Raw genomic sequence first — 17,646 nt, 5'->3', positions numbered from 1 at the left:
TTGTCTCCTACTGGTACTAGATATGAGTCTTCAGTAATCCATTCCATGTATTTATTAACCCTGTAACTTCTGGTTGATGAAGTATTTGGAAAGACCCGTTAATTTCATGAGCATAAGCTATAGCTGCACTTCCTTTGCTGTGAAATCTGTTCTTTGGTCAGAAGCACTGCTAGAGAAAATGGCATAACAATGGAAAAGGTGTTCTCTGGCTCTGTGGATCGCAGTGCTCTCAAAAGACTTATAGGCAGAAGAGGCAAATCCATACCCAGACTACATGTCTACTATAGTGAGAACAAACCTCTGTTCCCTCCATGATGATCTCCCAATGTAATCAAACTGCCAACAGATGGCTGGCTGCCCCTATTGAGAAATGATGCCATATTGGAGACCAAGTGTTGGTCTCTGTAGCTAATACATTACATATTCAGCACTACATTAGCCACGTCATCACTGGTAAGAGAAATTCCATGCTGATAAGGCGTGTAAATTGTAAACCTTTTGCCAACCCTTGTATAATAAAATGAAAATAGTCTATAAGAGATGGAACTCAGGGAGGTCTTAAAGGTAGTTTTTCCCTACCACCATCATGATTTTGTTCATGAGCCCATTGATCAAGCACTGGAGAAGGTGGTGGAAAAGTTATCCACAGATGTATCATTCTATCCACCTGATTATTAAGTTTCTCCTCCTCACTGGATGAACTTTGATCAGACATTCTTGTTGCCAATTATCAAATTGTGTTTCTTTCAAGTTCCTGACCATCCCAGACAAACCATGAGAAATTATTCATAAATTAATGAAAACCCTTACCTCTAGCTATCCTTTGTTACAGACATAGTGGACAACCACATGCATTACCTGAAGTTTTTCCACTGGGAGAAATCTCCTTCAATAGGGTCGTTCAGAGAGCACCCCTCAGAAGAGTTATAATATTGTAGCTGCCCACTTTTGAGTGACACCAGCATATAGCAAGCACTCATGCCTTTAAGACCTCCCTGAGTTCAATCTCTTATAGACCAGTGGTTCTCAACCTTCCTAATGCCATGACCCTTTAATACAGTTCCTCATGTTGTGGTGACCCCCAACCATAAAATTATTTTCGTTGCTACTTCATAACTGTAATTTTGCTACTGTTAATGAATTGTAATGTAAATATCTGTGTTTTCCGATGGTCTTAGGCTCTACAGTAGCGGTTCTCAACCTGTGGGTCGCGACCCACAGGTTGAGAACCGCTAGCAGGGTCACTTAAGACCATCGGAAAACACAGATATTTACATTACGATTCATAACAGTAGCAAAATTACAGTTATGAAGTAGCAACGAAAATAATTTTATGGTTGGGGGTCACCACAACATGAGGAACTGTATTAAAGGGTCCCGGCATTAGGAAGGTTGAGAACCATTGTTATAGACCATTTTCATTTTATTATACAGGGGTGGGCAAAAGGTTTACAGTTGTTCTTATGGAAAAATACATGCAGATCATGATTATTAAAGTAGCTTTATTAACCCAAAAGAATGTCACAATGGTACAGTGCACTTAGGTACATTCTCATGAAGTGCTCCAATGGCTGGCCTTCATGATTTACACATTCTTACAGACTTTGAAAATCAGTAAACAAACCTGGATTTCAGTGACCTGCTTGGGTAGCCCCACTGCCTCCTAAGGTGGTTGAGCTCACACCTATTTTGCTCATCTTTTTATATTTCTGCTGAGTGTCCCACAACTTGCAGCTTATGATGGAAAGCTCAAGCTACTTGTTAACCTGATGTTGGGAATGCAATCTCGTTCAAGGCCCAATGTTAATTAAGTAGCTCTTTCTCAAAACAGCATAGTTTTTCCCCAAAAATCCTAGAGCTCTAATTGTCCTGTTAGTGCTGCCCAGAGATTACATACAGCATTTCCATTTGTCAGGAGTATTTCAAGTGTTTTTATGTCTGTTAGAGCCTAAGATTTAAATGGTAATGTGGTCTTTACTACAGCCTGATGTTGCTGCAGAGAAACTGGTTTTGAGACTGTGACTTGAACTTAAATTTAAAGGAGTTGACATTGTTATTTTATTTAATACGTACTTAAGAACATGCACAAAGATCCATCTTTCACCACAGTCCTTACAGATATCATTTTTGCAATAATGGTCATAACTGGCACATCAGCCAAAAACAGACAAACAAAAAAAGCATTTTAGTGTATTTATTTTCCCCTGATAGGTAAAATCTTCATTATCAAACTTCAAAGTGAATCCTTGATTTAATATCAATTTTATAATTTTGAGAAGGCCTAAAACAACTTAGGATGATCAGGATGTCCTTGGAGCTATTATGTAAATATGGTTATTATAGTACTTGTACTTCAAAAGCATTGAGACCTGGAAGTCATTGTGTGTATCCAGAACTTTTAAAAAGTAATTTTTTCTCACATGATGAAAACAAAACAAAAAAAAAGTATCCTATATAATAAAGAGCTAATATGCAAATGGTTGTCACTCCCTTGCACCCTCGTGCCCTCGTGCCAGGGCTGGGGGACCTGAGGCTGGGCCTAGATGTCCTGAGGCAATGCCCCCTGCTCTGGCGCCTGGGCCAGGGGACCTGAGGCCGGGCCGGGGGACCTGAGTCTGCTCTCCCCGCCTGGCGGGGCTTGACAGGGGTGTGGCCGGCTGGGTCTGGGTGTTGCATGGTTTCCAGGTATGCATGGGTGGGCAGAGACTTGACTCTAGGTCCCACAGCATGCCCTAGACTCTGACAGGAGGGAGATTTTCATATACATTTTACTAATTTTCTTTCATCAGTGACACTTCTATTATAAATAAAGGGCAAATAGCAATATTAAGATATTTCCTCTAATTAATTCCCTTTTAATGTGCATGAATTTCATGTACCGGGCCACTAGTTTATTATAATACCCTAGATGTCCTGCCTCATGTTCTTGGGAAGTATTTTTCACTCAGTGAATGTGCAGATATTGCTGTCCACTCTTGGCCATTAATAAGGCAGCGTGACTGGCTTTACTCTGAACTAACATAGTCAACAAGAAGAATATTTCTTTCCCTTTCTTTGCTTTTTAAAGGAAAACAAAAACACTTCCATTTGACAGAGAGAAATCAGGATACAAGATGAAGGTGAGGCGTTGTTGCCAGTTGAGAATAGGTATATCCATTTTCACTCATCTTCCCCTCTGAAGTGAAGACCAACAGAAAGAAAATGATTACAGCTCTATCTGGGCCACTGAGGAAATGGAACCATTAATAACAAGGCAATGTAGCAGGAGGCTCAACTCTAAATCTGACTCCTGGGAAGCACCAGAGGAAGAGGAAAAATATTGGAATTAAGAGAAGTGTCTTCTCTTCATCTGCTTTTATGGTATTGGAAAAAACCCTCACTGTAGTTTTATTTTACAATAAAACTCTTAAATGGTATCCCCTCTAAAATAACATGTGCCTGTGCTGACAGAAGCATTCATTACATGTTTCTATTTACCCCAGTAACATTTCCTCTTTAGGGTGCAGATTTTTTTAAAAACTTCAAAAATGTTTGAATTCTCCCACTTTACTATATATAAAGTAAGAGGTTGCAAGTAATCTATTTTATTGCTAAGTCTGAGCCAAAAGGACTTCAAAAGCAAAAACTACCCAAGTGGCAGCTCTTTACTCAATAGCTTCTACTTGGAAGAAGTATGTAACTCAGAATCACACTGGGAAGGGATAGCTTAATAATGAGGGAAGTAAATCAATCATGAAAATTAATTATCTTTTATGATTATTATTTAGCAAGTAATCATAAAACCTCACTACTTAATAACAATTTTGCACTTAAATTTATTTTTCTCCAAAAAGTATATATATATATATATATATATATATATATATATATATATCTCATAGCATTGTTTAAATGTTGCAAATAAGCTGAGTTGAACACAACCACTGTTTAGAAAAAATAATTGTGTTGGACAACCAAGCACGGAGAAATTAATATAACCAAAAGCCAAGTGGAGTTTTACTTTATTTATTCACATAGGAGATAATCTAATTTAGAAGCAGAATTTCATATCTGAGAAAAAGAGACAGAGCAGAAAGCATAAGACATACATTCATTTTGTTTGTAAAAAATTTGGAGGGAAATATTTTGTTAGAATTGGATTTACCTTGATTTGATTTTGTCGAGATAATAAAAATGAGAAAGAGCAAATTACCTTTACAACTCTGAGTTAAAATCACATATAGAAATTTATAGCTTTGATCATTTTTATTCATCTCTACAATGGGCCTTTCTGTTTCTGAACATGACAGAAGTCTTTAGCATCCATGTACTTAGTGCTCAATCCCAGTCACATAGACTTTTTGTCTGGGAAGGCATATTTTCCCATTCCAGAAGGCTGACAATTTCCAAAAGTATTCTTATTGGTGTGTCTATCAAACTGCCTTTAATTCTCTTCTCTTCTTAATGTCTCTATCTTATTTCTCCTTTCTTATTAATCACCTAAAAGTGATTATTCCATGGGTAATACCACTAGGAATGACAGAGGAGGATAGTCCAAAACTGTTTCTCTCCAATAACGCAATGATTAAGCTGGCAAAAACTGTCAAATTTCGGGGGATCTGGAACCTAATAAAAAAATTAAAAGAATCAAGGGAATGCTTAATGTAAAAACAATCTACTGAAATTATTTAAGAAAGTATTATGGCATTTAAACTTGCCTGTCTACCACTCCTCACTCTCTAGCTTGATAGTGAAAATAAAGTGGCAACCTACATTTCTCATACAGCTGGTTGATGCCAGAGGGAACAAGATAAACTTTGTTCTCAAAGAATTGCAGTTGCATATTTTGACCTATCTGGTTGCACTCCCAGGAATCAGCTCAGGAACTTGTGTATATTTTACACACCACAGAGCTTGTTCAGGGCTAAAAGGTACATCTGGGAAGTGTTTATTAAAAGCATTGAAAGCCATATACACTAGTCACAAATCCCTTGAGCAAGGGATAAAAGTCAGAACAAGCAGTAAACAGACCAAAAAGTATGGGAAGGAAAAGGCTGAGGAAGGGGATACAGAGAAAATAAAATACTTTAAAATGCCTTGCATATACTGTAAAAAATCTAGAAAGCCATACACAATGCCCAGGTATAAACACATGTTAAAACAAAACAAAACTGAGAATAAAAATCACTGCAAGAATTGAAACTAAGGCGGAGTAAAAACAGTGTGGATAAGCCCTGAAGGAGAGCCACAACACAGAGCCAATCTGAAAAGACGAGAAAATGTTACTGTTGTTTCTGTTACAGGCACTTAAGGAATTGCTATATAATAACTATTTAACTATCAAGCTCATAGAAAAGAAAATTGAGTGACTACACATGACAAAGAATTCAGTCTTTACAAAGATAATTTAGAAAAGTCACTATGTAAACAAACTACAACTTACAACAATTAGAATAAAAAAGCTGTAGAGACAGAAAAAGTTGGGTTGAGTTCTAGGGTTACTAAATTAAAATATTGAAAATGTTCAGTTTTTATTAAAAATATTAAGAGATGCAATGAAACAAGAAAATATGGTTTATACACACACACACACACACACACACACACACACACACACACACACATCAACAGAAGCTATGCTGAAGGGAACCCAGACACTGGACATTCTAGACAAAGACTTTAAATAAAATGTCTTAAGTATGCCCAATAAGTTAAACATATTACACAAAATCTAAAGGAAACAAGGAGAACAATGTCTGACCAAATGTAGAATATCAATAGAGATAGAAATTATAAAAATGAATCAAATAGAAATTCTAGAGTTAGAGCATATAATAACTGATGTGAATAAATTGCCAGAGCACTGTAATAGCATATTAGACCATTCAAAATAGAAAATCAATGAACTGGCAAACAGGTCAATTTAAACTATCCAGTTGGAGGAGCAGAAGAAGTTTAAATAATGACTAATGATCAGAGCCTAAGAAAAATTCTGGGATGCTCTCATGTACCAGAAAGAAAGAAAAAGGGACAGAAAAAATATCTGAAGAAATAATGGCCAAACTCCCCAAGTTTGAAGAAATACATAAATCTGAAAATCCAAGAAGCTCAATGAACTCAAAGTAAAATAAACATAAAGAGATGCACACCTAAACACATAATAATAAAACTGTCAAAAGTCAAAGATAAAAAATCTTAAAAGCAGCAAAAAAGAAGTGATAAGGTTAAAGGCTATTTTTTCATCTGAAACAATTAAAGCTAGAAGGCATTTTGATGACACATTTAAAGTGCGGAAAGAATAAATATGTATATAAAAAATTCGATATTCAACAAAACAACTCATCCCAAAATAAAAGTCAGCACAGTGGTTGAACAGGCACCCTCAGGCTCGCATTCCCCCGACAGAATTAAAAAAACGGGCAGAAACTGTCAGAACTAACTTTGTCAGACTCTGGGAAATTGTCAAAGGTTTAAAGCAACTGAGATAACATTGAATCAAGAAAAAAACAACTAAGAGACTGTTTGAAAATATCTGTCAAATATTATCTGAACATAAGTTAAAGGAGCAAAGAATTCACTCAACACACACAAGGAATATACAGTCCTTGCAAATATAGTTTGAAAAATGTGCTAAATAAATGGACTTCAAAATTAAAAATTTAAAAAACAGCACATCCTGGAGAAGTGGTAAACTGAATTTCCAAAATAACTAAGTTACAACATATAAAGGCCTAGTTTTCAATAACAACCAGAAAATCATAAGGCATATAAAGAAACTTGGAAAGTATGGCCCATTTAAAAGAACAAAATAAATGTATAGAAATCGTCCCTCAGTAAGCCCAGATATTAAACTTAGTAGAAAAGACTTTAAAACAACTGTCTTAAGTACAGACAAAGAAGTAAAATAAAACTAAAATGAAAAGTAGTTAAATCATGTATGAAAAAAAATTGAAATATCAATAAAGGAAAAGTGTTTTAAAACAGAGCAGAACTTTTGGAGCTGAAAAGCACAATAACTAAATGGAAATTTTCCTAGAGGGGATCAACAACAGATTTAAGCATGCAGAAGAAAGAATAACTGCATTTGAATACAGGACAATTGAATTTACCAATGTGAGGAAAAGAAACAAAAAGGAATGCAGAATAAATAACAAGCCTAAGTGAATTTTGAGACAGTATCAAGATAACCAACATAGCCATTATGGGAATGCTAAAAAAAATAAATAAATAAAGAAGAAGAAGAGAGAGAGAAAGAGACAGAAAAATATTTTAAGAAATTACCAAAAATACTCTAAAAGTGATGAAAGGCATGAATTTATACAAACCCTAGAAGCTCAATAAAGCTGAAGTAGGATAAACTCAAAAAGATCCATACCTAGACACATTATAATCAAACTGTTGAAAAATAAAAATGAAGAAAGAATCTTGAAAGTTGAGAGAAGCAACTCATCATGTCTGAGATTTCTCATTAGAAAACCACAGTGGCCAGAAGGTAGTGGAATTACATGTTAGAAGGTAGTGGAATTACATGTTAAAAAAAAACAAAAACCTGTTTGCCAAAATGTCTATATCCAGTTAAACTATTCTTTAAAAATAAGGGAGAAAGTAAGACATTACCACCAAGCAAAAGTTCAGGGAGTTGGTTATCACCTACCCTACAAGAAATGCTAAAGGAAGTTATTCAGGTTATAATAAAGAGGCACTAGACAATAACTTGAAGCTCTATGAAGGAATCAAGATCTCTGATAAAAGCAAATACATAAGTAAATATCAAAGATAGAGTGTTGCATGTTTGGTTATTAACTCCACTTTTTATATTCTACACTAGAGGCCTGATGCACAGATTCGTGCACTGGTGGGGTCCCTCCGCCTGCCCTTCACCCTCTCACAATCTGGGACCCCTCAGGGGATGTCGGACTGCCCATTTCGGCCTGATCCCCACAGAATGTAGTAGTGCGCAAAGTGGCAGGCAGCCGGGGAGGAGCCTGAGCCCGGGCCTAGCACTGAGCTGCTCCTGCTCAATCCACCCCACTGCACCTGCTGTCGCCACTGCTCAATAGCACTGCTGCAAAGGTAGAAGAGGCTTGCCACTGCGGCAACTGCGTTCACCAGCCGTGAGCTCGGTGTCTGGCGCCCATTGGTCAGCTGAGAGGCGCTCCTACTGTGGACAGCACTGACCACCAGGGGGAAGTTCCTGCATTGAGTGTCTGCGCCCTGGTGGTCAGTGCGCATCATAGCTACCAGTCAAGCTGTTGAGTGGTCAACTGGTTGCTTAGGCTTTTACATATATAGATGATCTCACTTATTTGTGGAATACTAGTATAATGAACAACATAAACTGATGAACAAAAATAGATCCAGAGACAGAGAAGCATTGACCAGATGCTCAAACCTCAGAGGGAAGGTAGGGGAGGGTGCGGGTAAGGGGAGAGATCAACTAAAGGACTTGTATTCATGCATATAAGCATAACCAATGGACACAGACACCAGGGGGGTGAGGGCATGAATGGTAGTGGGTGGGGGAGAATGGGGGAATAAGGACACATATGTAATACCTTAATCAATAAAGAAAAAAATGAAAAAAAAGAAAGAAAAAAATCCTATATAATAAAAGCCTAATATGCTAAGTGTCAGGCCATCTGGTTGTCCGTTCAACCAATCAAAATGTAATATGCTAATGATAGGCTAAGGCCACTCAACCACTCACTATGACGTGCACTGACCACCAAGAGGCAGACAGTTCACCAGTCGACCAGTTGACCAGTCACTATGACGTGCACTGACCACCAGGAAGCAGATGCTTTGACCAGTAGGTTAACTTGCTGCTGGGGTCTGGCTGATCAGGACTGAGTGAGATGGGCCAAACATGCCCTGGAGCCTTCTTACAGTCCCTCCCCTGCTGGCCAACCTCCCGTGTCCCTCCCCAGCCTGGCCTGTGCCCTCTTGCAATCTAGGACCCCTTAGGGGATGTCAGAGAGCCGGTTTTGGCCCAATCCTGCAGGCAAAGCCGAGGGACCCCACTGGTGCATGAATTTGTGCACAGGGCCTCTGATGCATAAAATAATTATAAATCTATATTACTGGGGGAACAAGGTATGAAGATATAATGTTTTATACAATGTTATATGTCAATATCTCAATAAAACTGAGAAAAAAATAAAACCACTAAAAATGTTAATGTGGACTTTCATTTATTTTAAGAAATGTAATTTGTGACAACAAAAATATAAAGGGAAAGGCAGAGCTTTAAAACAGTACAGTTTTTGTACATTATTAAAATAAAGGTTTTATCAATTCAAATTAGATTGTTATAAATTTAATGTTAAATGTCATCCCCATGTTAACTTCAAAAAGTCTATTGAACATACAAAAGGAAATAAAAAGGGAATCAAATGATTCACTGAAAAAAAAATTAACTAAACACAAAAGAAGGCAATAATGGAGGAAATGAGGGACAAAAAAGAAGTAAAACAGATTTAAAAAATGGCAGAAGTTGATCCTTATCAATAATTACTTTAAATGTAAATAAATTCAACTAGTTAATGAAAAGGCAAAAGTTGGCAGCATGGATTTGAAAACCAATCCAACTATATGCTGGCCACAAGACATTCACTTTAGATATAAAGAGAGACATAGGTTGAAAGTGAAATGAAAGGATATAAAACAATATTTCATTCAAATAATAACTGAAAGAAAACTTAGGTGACTATACTAATTTTATGTCAAAACTATTACAAGGGATGTACTGTCTTGTGTGGCTCAGTTAGTCCCATATACCGAAGGGTGTAGGTTCAATTCTGTCAGGTCACATACCTATGTTGAAGGTTCAATCCCTAGTGGAGCATGTACAGAAGGCAACCAGTCGATGTCTTCTCTCACATTAATGTCTCTCTCTCTCCCTCTCTCTCTCTCTCTTCCCCTCCCCCCTCTCTCTAAAATCAATAAAATCAATTTATATCCTTGAGTGAGGATTTAAAAATAATAATAATCAAGTAATTAATTAAAAATTAAATAAACAAACAAAAAACTATTCCAAGGGACAAGAAAGGGCATAATGTGCCAAGTATTATGAGATGCAGTGAAGGCACTGCACAGAGAGAAATTTATAGCTGCAATGTTTATATTAAAAAAGAAAACTTCAAATATATAATCTAACTTTACAACTTGACAGCTTTGCACTTCCACATTAAACACATATTACCGTATTACCCAGCAATTCCATCCTGGATATATATCCCAAAGGAGTGAAAATGGGTGTTCAGTAGTAGTTTCATCACTATTATTCAATATAGTACTGGAAATACTAGCCTCAGTGATCAAACAATAAGAAAAAATAAAAGGCATTCAAATTGGAAAGAAGGAAGTAAACTCATTCACAGATCTCATGATATTATACATAGAAAACGCTAAAGACTCCACTAAAAAACTACTAGATTTAATAAATGAATTTGGCAATATAGCAGGATACAACATTAACAACCAGAAATCAATGGCATTTTTATACACCAATAATAAATTCTCAGAATGAGAAACTAAAAATCCCATTTACCATTGCAACAACAACAACAAAAAGTTAAGATACTTAGGAATAAACTTAACCAAGGAGGTAAAAGACCTGAACTCAGAAAACTATAGGATATTGAAAAAAGAGATAGAGGAAGATATAAATATGTGGAAGAAAATACTGTGTTCATGGATTAGTAGAATCAACATCATTAAAATGTCCATACTACCCAAGACAATCTACAGATTCAATGCAATCCCAATGGCATACTTCACAGATCTAAAATAAGCACTCCAAAAATGTATATGGAACCAAAAAAGACCCTGCATAGCCACAGCAATCTTGAGAAAGAAGAACAAAGTTGGAGGGATCGTAATACCAGATATAAAGTTATACTACAAAGCCACTGTAATCAAAATCAAAATAGCCTGTACTGGCATAAGAACAGGCATAAAGATCAATAGAACAGAACAGAGACCCCAGAAATCGACCCAAGCCATTATGCTCAATTAATATTTTACAAAGGTGGCAAGAGAAAACAATGGAGTCCAGACAGTCTCTTCAATAAATGGTGATGGGAAAATTGGACAGGTATCTGCAAAAAAATAGAACTAGACTACCAACTTACACCATACACAAGAATAAACTCAAAATGGATAAAAGACCTAAATGTAAGTCGTGAAATGATAAAAATCTTAGAAGAAACCATAAGCAGAAAAATCTCAGACATCTCTCGTAGAAATATATTTACCGATACATCCCCTAGGGCAAAGGAAACTAAGGAGAAAATAAACAAATGGAGCTACATCAAAATAAAAAGTTTGTGCACAGAAAAAAAAAAACAACAAAAAAAATGATCAGCAAAGTGAAAAGAAAGCCCACTGTGTGAGAGAACATATTTGCCAATGATATATCTGATAAGGGGTTAATTCCCAAAATATGTAAGGAACTCATACATCTTAACAAAAGGAAGACAATCCAATTTCAAAATGGACAAAGGACCTAAATAGACACTTCAAACTCATTCTCAAAAATGCATTATTTATGAAAAATAGAAAGCTTTTCTTTCTCTGTTGAATTACATATTACTTGCAAACTGTGTCTTGATTATGCCTTACAATTTAAAGGAGGTCATCTAAGCAGAGGAAATATGTCTGTATGCATATGTGTATCTATGCATATATAAATACATGTGAGAGTGTGTGTACATATATATTCCCATATTATGTATATGTTAATACTAGAGGCCCGGTGCATGAATTCATGCACCTGTGGGGTCCCTCGGCCTGGCCTGTGGGATCGGGCTGAAACTGGGTCTCTGACATTCCCCTAGGGGTCCTGGATTGCAGTGAGGTTTCAGGCCAGGCCGAGGGACCCCACTGGTGCATGATCAGGGCCAGGAAGGGACTCAGGAGGTTGGCCAGCCAGGGAGGGACCGCTGGAGGGCTCCAGGGCGTGTCCAGCCCATCTCGCTCAGTCCTGATCGGCTGGACCCCAGCAGCAAGCTAACCTACCCGTCAGAGCATCTGCCCCTGGTGGTCAGTGCACATCATCGTGACTGGTTGATTGGTCAACTGTCTGCCCCCTGGTGGTCAGTGCATGTCATAGTGAGTGGTTGAGTGGCCTTAGCATATCATTAGCATATTACACTTTGTTTGGTTGAATGAATGACCGGATGACCGGACACTTAGCATATTAGGCTTTTAGGATATAGTATATATACATATGTGTGTATATCTGCATGCTTATATATGCATACACACATTTATTTATTTTTTCTTTATTGATTAAGGTATTACATATGTGTACTTATTTCCCTTTTGCCCCCGCTCATGCCCTCACCCTCCTGGTGTCTGTGTCCATTGGTTAGGCTTATATACATGCATACAAGTCCTTTGGTTGATCTCTCCCCCTTACTCCCACCCTCCTCTACCTTTCCTCTGAGGTTTGAGCATCTGACTGATGCTTCTCTGTCTCTGGATCTGCTTTTGTTCATCAGTTTATATTGTTCATTATATTCCACAAATGAGTGAGATCATGTGATATTTATCTTTCTCTGATTGACATATTTCACTTAGCATAATGCTCTCCAGGTCCATCCATGCTGTCACACATTTATTTTTCACATCAAATAGTAAGTGCTCATTAAGTGTTTGTCAAGGATGCAGGTAGAGTTTGATAAATTGCAAATATGTTCATACTACATGGGACAGTCTAATTCAATGGATTTTTATAAGAAAAATGCTGTATTCAAAACGCTGTGATACAATCTCTAGAAACACAAAAAATAATAAGAAACATAGTCTTTTTTTTTTTAAGAAACATAGAACCAGGGGATATCATGAAAACTTCGATAAGGGTGATAGCATTTGAGCTAGATATTGCAGGAAGTTAGTATTTCACCAGGTAAAATCTCAATCTAGGTAAAGGAAAAAAAAAAAAAAAAGGCCTCAAGGAAATAAAAACATATGCTGGTGGCAAAACTTTCGTTCCCAGAGAGGAGATTGAAAGTCAGCAATGTAAAACGGAAATAGAATTTTGATAGAGAAAAATCCCAACATTTTTGCAAAGTAACAGCTCTATAAATGTGAAAGCCAGAGTTTGAAACTGTTTATGATATATCATATGTTTTGTATGTAAGCGGCAATGACATTGGGGTGTGTGCTTATAATCACCAGGGATATTCAAGTTTGGGGAGTCAAAGGAAAAGTCATGTTCCGCCTTAGGGATGCTAAGGTCTGTGCTCAGCGTGGTTAATTCAAGTGCTTAACTTTTAATCGTTCACTTAGTAGAAGTTGCTGTTAGAAAGAAAAAGAAAATAAAAAACAACACTGCATCTCAATTATTATTTGACCTTTTGGGGATTCAAAAGACAGTTTTGTCACCAGATTCAAAAGTATCCTTGCCCTTTTAGAAAACTCTTCTTCAGAGAAGAAAAGGCCGCCTTCTCTCTACCCAGAGCCTGTGTTCTCTAATAAGGGTGCCTTTCCCTTAGGGCTGCCCTGCTTTCACTTCGGTGCATGTTGCTTTCAAAGAGCCATTTGATGTGCTAGAAACTTTTTGCTTAAAAATAAAAAAGGAAGCCGGAAGAGTGAAATAGAAAGGGATGGAGGGAAAGAAAGAGCTGTTTCGTCGTGTTTGTTTTTGTATTTGGGGGTTGGTGGAGAGACAAAAATGAATGTAAAATTTGCACGCATGATGCTAATTTGCCATTTCCCTGTAAAATACTTCAATTTTCAATTAAATTGCAAACTTTAGACATGTATTATTCCATCCTTTCTTAATTCTGTGCCTCACTTTGTCCAAACCAAAAAGACATAAATTCCAAAGAGACTATTTTTTTTCTTTCTGAAATGAAATGAGATAATTAGAGAAAATATTTTCTTATTGTCTATTTATAGAACTCAAAGCTTTCATGTGACTTTAGAAACCCCTAAGTATGTCTATGCTTCACCCAAATATATTTCCTTTATCTTCTTCTCTGAATCTCAGTAACCTTGATTTCTGGGATCTCTCATCAGTACTTGATATATTTATTGTTGTATATGCATGATATGCTTTTGGTCTTATAACGACTGTTGCATAAACCATTCTCAACCTCAAAAATAGTTCCTTCATTCCTTTCTATCTATCCACCTAATTTATCTACTCAAGACCTATCTGGTCCAGGACACCTTCCTTATCTTACTTTTTCTCTATATACTAACTATATTTTCCTCCCTTGTAAAATTAAAAACTCTAGATTTTATATTCTGTATACTATAAAGAATATTAATTATTTTTAATTTGTATTAGATACTTGGTTTATTTCTTTAATTATATAATTTCCTCACAAGCAGAAATAATGTAATATCCCTCTTCAACCCCCCTTTTCCTACCACCTATTAGTTTTTAACTTGTAATTTTACATTGGTATCCTTACATACAACTAACAGAAGAAAAATTGGCTTACATATTTTTGAAAAGGCTTACTATCAACCAGACATAATTCATAGATATAATACAAAATACAGACCACAGAGACTATACCAAGTCCCTATTTCCTATTTGTTTTCTAATTCTTCACTCAGTATGTGAGTTTCAAACATTGATTCTGGCAAAATCATAACCAGGATTCACTTATATAGACATTTATATCTCCTACTAAAGATGAAAAATTTATCCTGCTACTTTGCCTATTGCTGTTTAAACACTGTATTTGTTGTCAAGAACAACACACACACACACACACACACACACACACACTCACCAAAAAGTAACAATTAGTATTTGATAAAAGAGGCAAGAGCATACAATGGAGTCAACACAGTCTCTTCAATAATTGGTATTAGGAAAGTTGGACAAATACATGCAAAAAAATGAAACTAGATCACCAATTTCCACCATACACAAAAATAAACTCAAAATGGATAAAGGACTTAAATGTAAGACGTGAAACCATAAAAATCTTAGAGGAATCCACAGGCAGAAAAATCTCAGACATATGCCGAAGCAATATCTTCACCGATACAGCTCCTGGGGCAATGGAAACTAAAGAGAAAATAAACAAATGGGACTACATCAAAATAAAAAGCTTCTGCACAGCAAAAGAAACCATCCACAAAACAATAAGAAAGCCCACTGCATGAGAGAACATATTTGCCAATGTTATCTCCAATAAGGGTTTAATCTCCAACATTTACAGGGAACTCATACAACTTAACGAAAGGAAGATAAACAACCCAATCAAAAAATGGGCAATGGACCTAAATAGATACTTTTGGAAAGAGGACATACAGATGGCCAAGAGACATATAAAAACATGCTCAAAGTCACTAATCATCTGAGAGATGCAAATCAAAACAACAATGAGGTACCATCTCACACCAGTCAGAATGGCTATCATCAATTCAACAAAAGACAAGTGCTGGCGAGGATGCGGAGAAAAAGGAACCCTCGTGCACTGCTGGTGGGAATGCAGACTGGTGCAGCCACTGTGGAGAACAGTATGAAGTTTCCTCAAAAAACTAAAAATGGAACTCCCATTTGACCCAGTGATCCCACTTCTAGGAATATATCCCAAGAAACTAGAAACACCAATCAGAAAGCATAGATATACCCTTATGTTCATAGCAGCACAATCTACAATTGCTAACATTTGGAAATAGCCTAAGTGCCCATCAGCAGATGAGTGGATTAAAAAACGGCGGTACATCTACACAATGGAATACTATGCTGCTGTATACCATTTGCAACAGTATGGATGGACCTGGAGAGTATTATGCTAAATGAAATAAGTCAGTTGAAGATACATAAATATCACATGATCTCACTCATTTGTGAATTATAGTGAACAACATAAACTGATGAGCAAAAATAGATCCAGAGACAGAGAAGCATTGAACAGACCATCAAACCTCAGAGGAAAGGCAGGGGAAGGGCAGGGGTGGGGGGGTGGGGGGGCGCAGGTAAGAGATCAACCAAAGGACTTGTATGCATGCATATAAGCATAACAAATGGACACAGACACCAGGGGGATGAGGGCATGAGTGGGGGGAGGGGGAGCAAGGGAGGATAAGGACACATATGTAATACCTTAATCAATAAAGTAAATAAATAAATTTTTAAAAAGTAACTTAAAGGCAGCCTCAGAATCATTCTCAATAAAGCAAAGTAAATTATAGGCAGACACTAAAAATAAATTGAAACTGATTTGAAAAAGATAATCTATTTTTAATTTCTGAAACTGCAAATTTTGTTGAGAGCAAACATGTGTATTTTATTTGCTGTATCAGCATGGGTTGTATTATTAAGCAAAGAAAAGCTTATTTTCCTCAGTCAACAAAACACCTGGAAGTCAGTAGCCCGGCACAGTCCAGATACCCTAGGAAGTAATAAAGGACTAGGCTCCTTCTGTGGATCATCTAAGCTCTCTTGCCTTTTGTCCAAATGATCACAGCATGGTTGCTGCAGTTCCAGGCATTGCATGCCAGCTCTAGGCAGCAAGAATGGAGAAAAGAAAAAGGTCAAAGGAATAAGCCAGCTAAATCTAAACCTTTAGACAAAAATGACAATTTTTCTGGAAAATTGATCCTGCAGACATTCATTTCCATCCTATTGATCAAAACTGTCATTAGACTTTCTTCTGTCTCTAATTAATTTAAGTAGACCCTCACTCACTACACCAACATACCCATACACTAAAAAAAAGTAGAAGTAATACACTTAATAGGATGATAAAAATACCACACAGCAAACCCAAGGTGCTGGAAATCCTAAGAAATCAAATTTTGCTCTGTTTTGTTATCTACGCACATTGCCCCAACAACTTTAATTTTCTATTAGTGGAAAATTTTTAAAAACTGAAAAATCCATATTGGGTAGATAACCAATAGTCTACTCCACAAGGCTGATTTTTTAGTGCTTAGCACAGTGTCTGTTGCAGAGTATACACTCAATAAGAATACAATGATTAAATTATTTAGTGAATTATTGAACACTTATAGATATTATATCAGGTTTAACAGTGGGATTTTAAATGCCTTCATCTATTCTATGGTATCTCAAAAGATCCCAAATGACAAGTACTTAAAAAGTTAAGACTTTATTTTTAATACACATAGCACAGTGCTATGTAGGACTAGCTATTTAACAAAAGTGTTCTAAATGACAATAATAATGAAAATTTCAAAAGAAATTGTTTTTGTTTTGTTTTTCTCTTCAAACTTATCTTATTAGTTCTCGATCCTATCTGCAGGGAAAAGCACACTTTCTTTTTCTGCCCAGTGTCATGGATTAGTTTCCAGTTAAAAGGACATGCTTTATTGTTCACAGAAGTGTTTCAATCGATGTAATGATTATTTGTTTCTCCAGAAAGGACACTCACTATCTAAACATGAGAGTATTGTTTGCTGTAGCTTAGAGAAAACTGGTAAAAATCTATTTGCTGATATCCACAGGAAGATTCTTTAGTCTTGAACAGTTACATTAGTTTATGTTATCTTTGCAACCAGGAATTTTTCCCATTGAAGGAAACTATATCCCCACTACTGAGGACAGACAGATTTAATTTAGATTATTCTTTTTCAATAGTTTTATAAAAAGAAAATGAGAAAATGACATTTGAAGAATTATTATACAGAAAACACACACACACAAACACACACTCAGGCCAAAACCGGTTT

Source organism: Eptesicus fuscus, chromosome 11, assembly GCF_027574615.1.
Source record: "Eptesicus fuscus isolate TK198812 chromosome 11, DD_ASM_mEF_20220401, whole genome shotgun sequence".
In the NCBI taxonomy this organism is placed as follows: domain Eukaryota; kingdom Metazoa; phylum Chordata; class Mammalia; order Chiroptera; family Vespertilionidae; genus Eptesicus; species Eptesicus fuscus.
Note: the sequence above shows the minus strand (reverse complement) of the source record.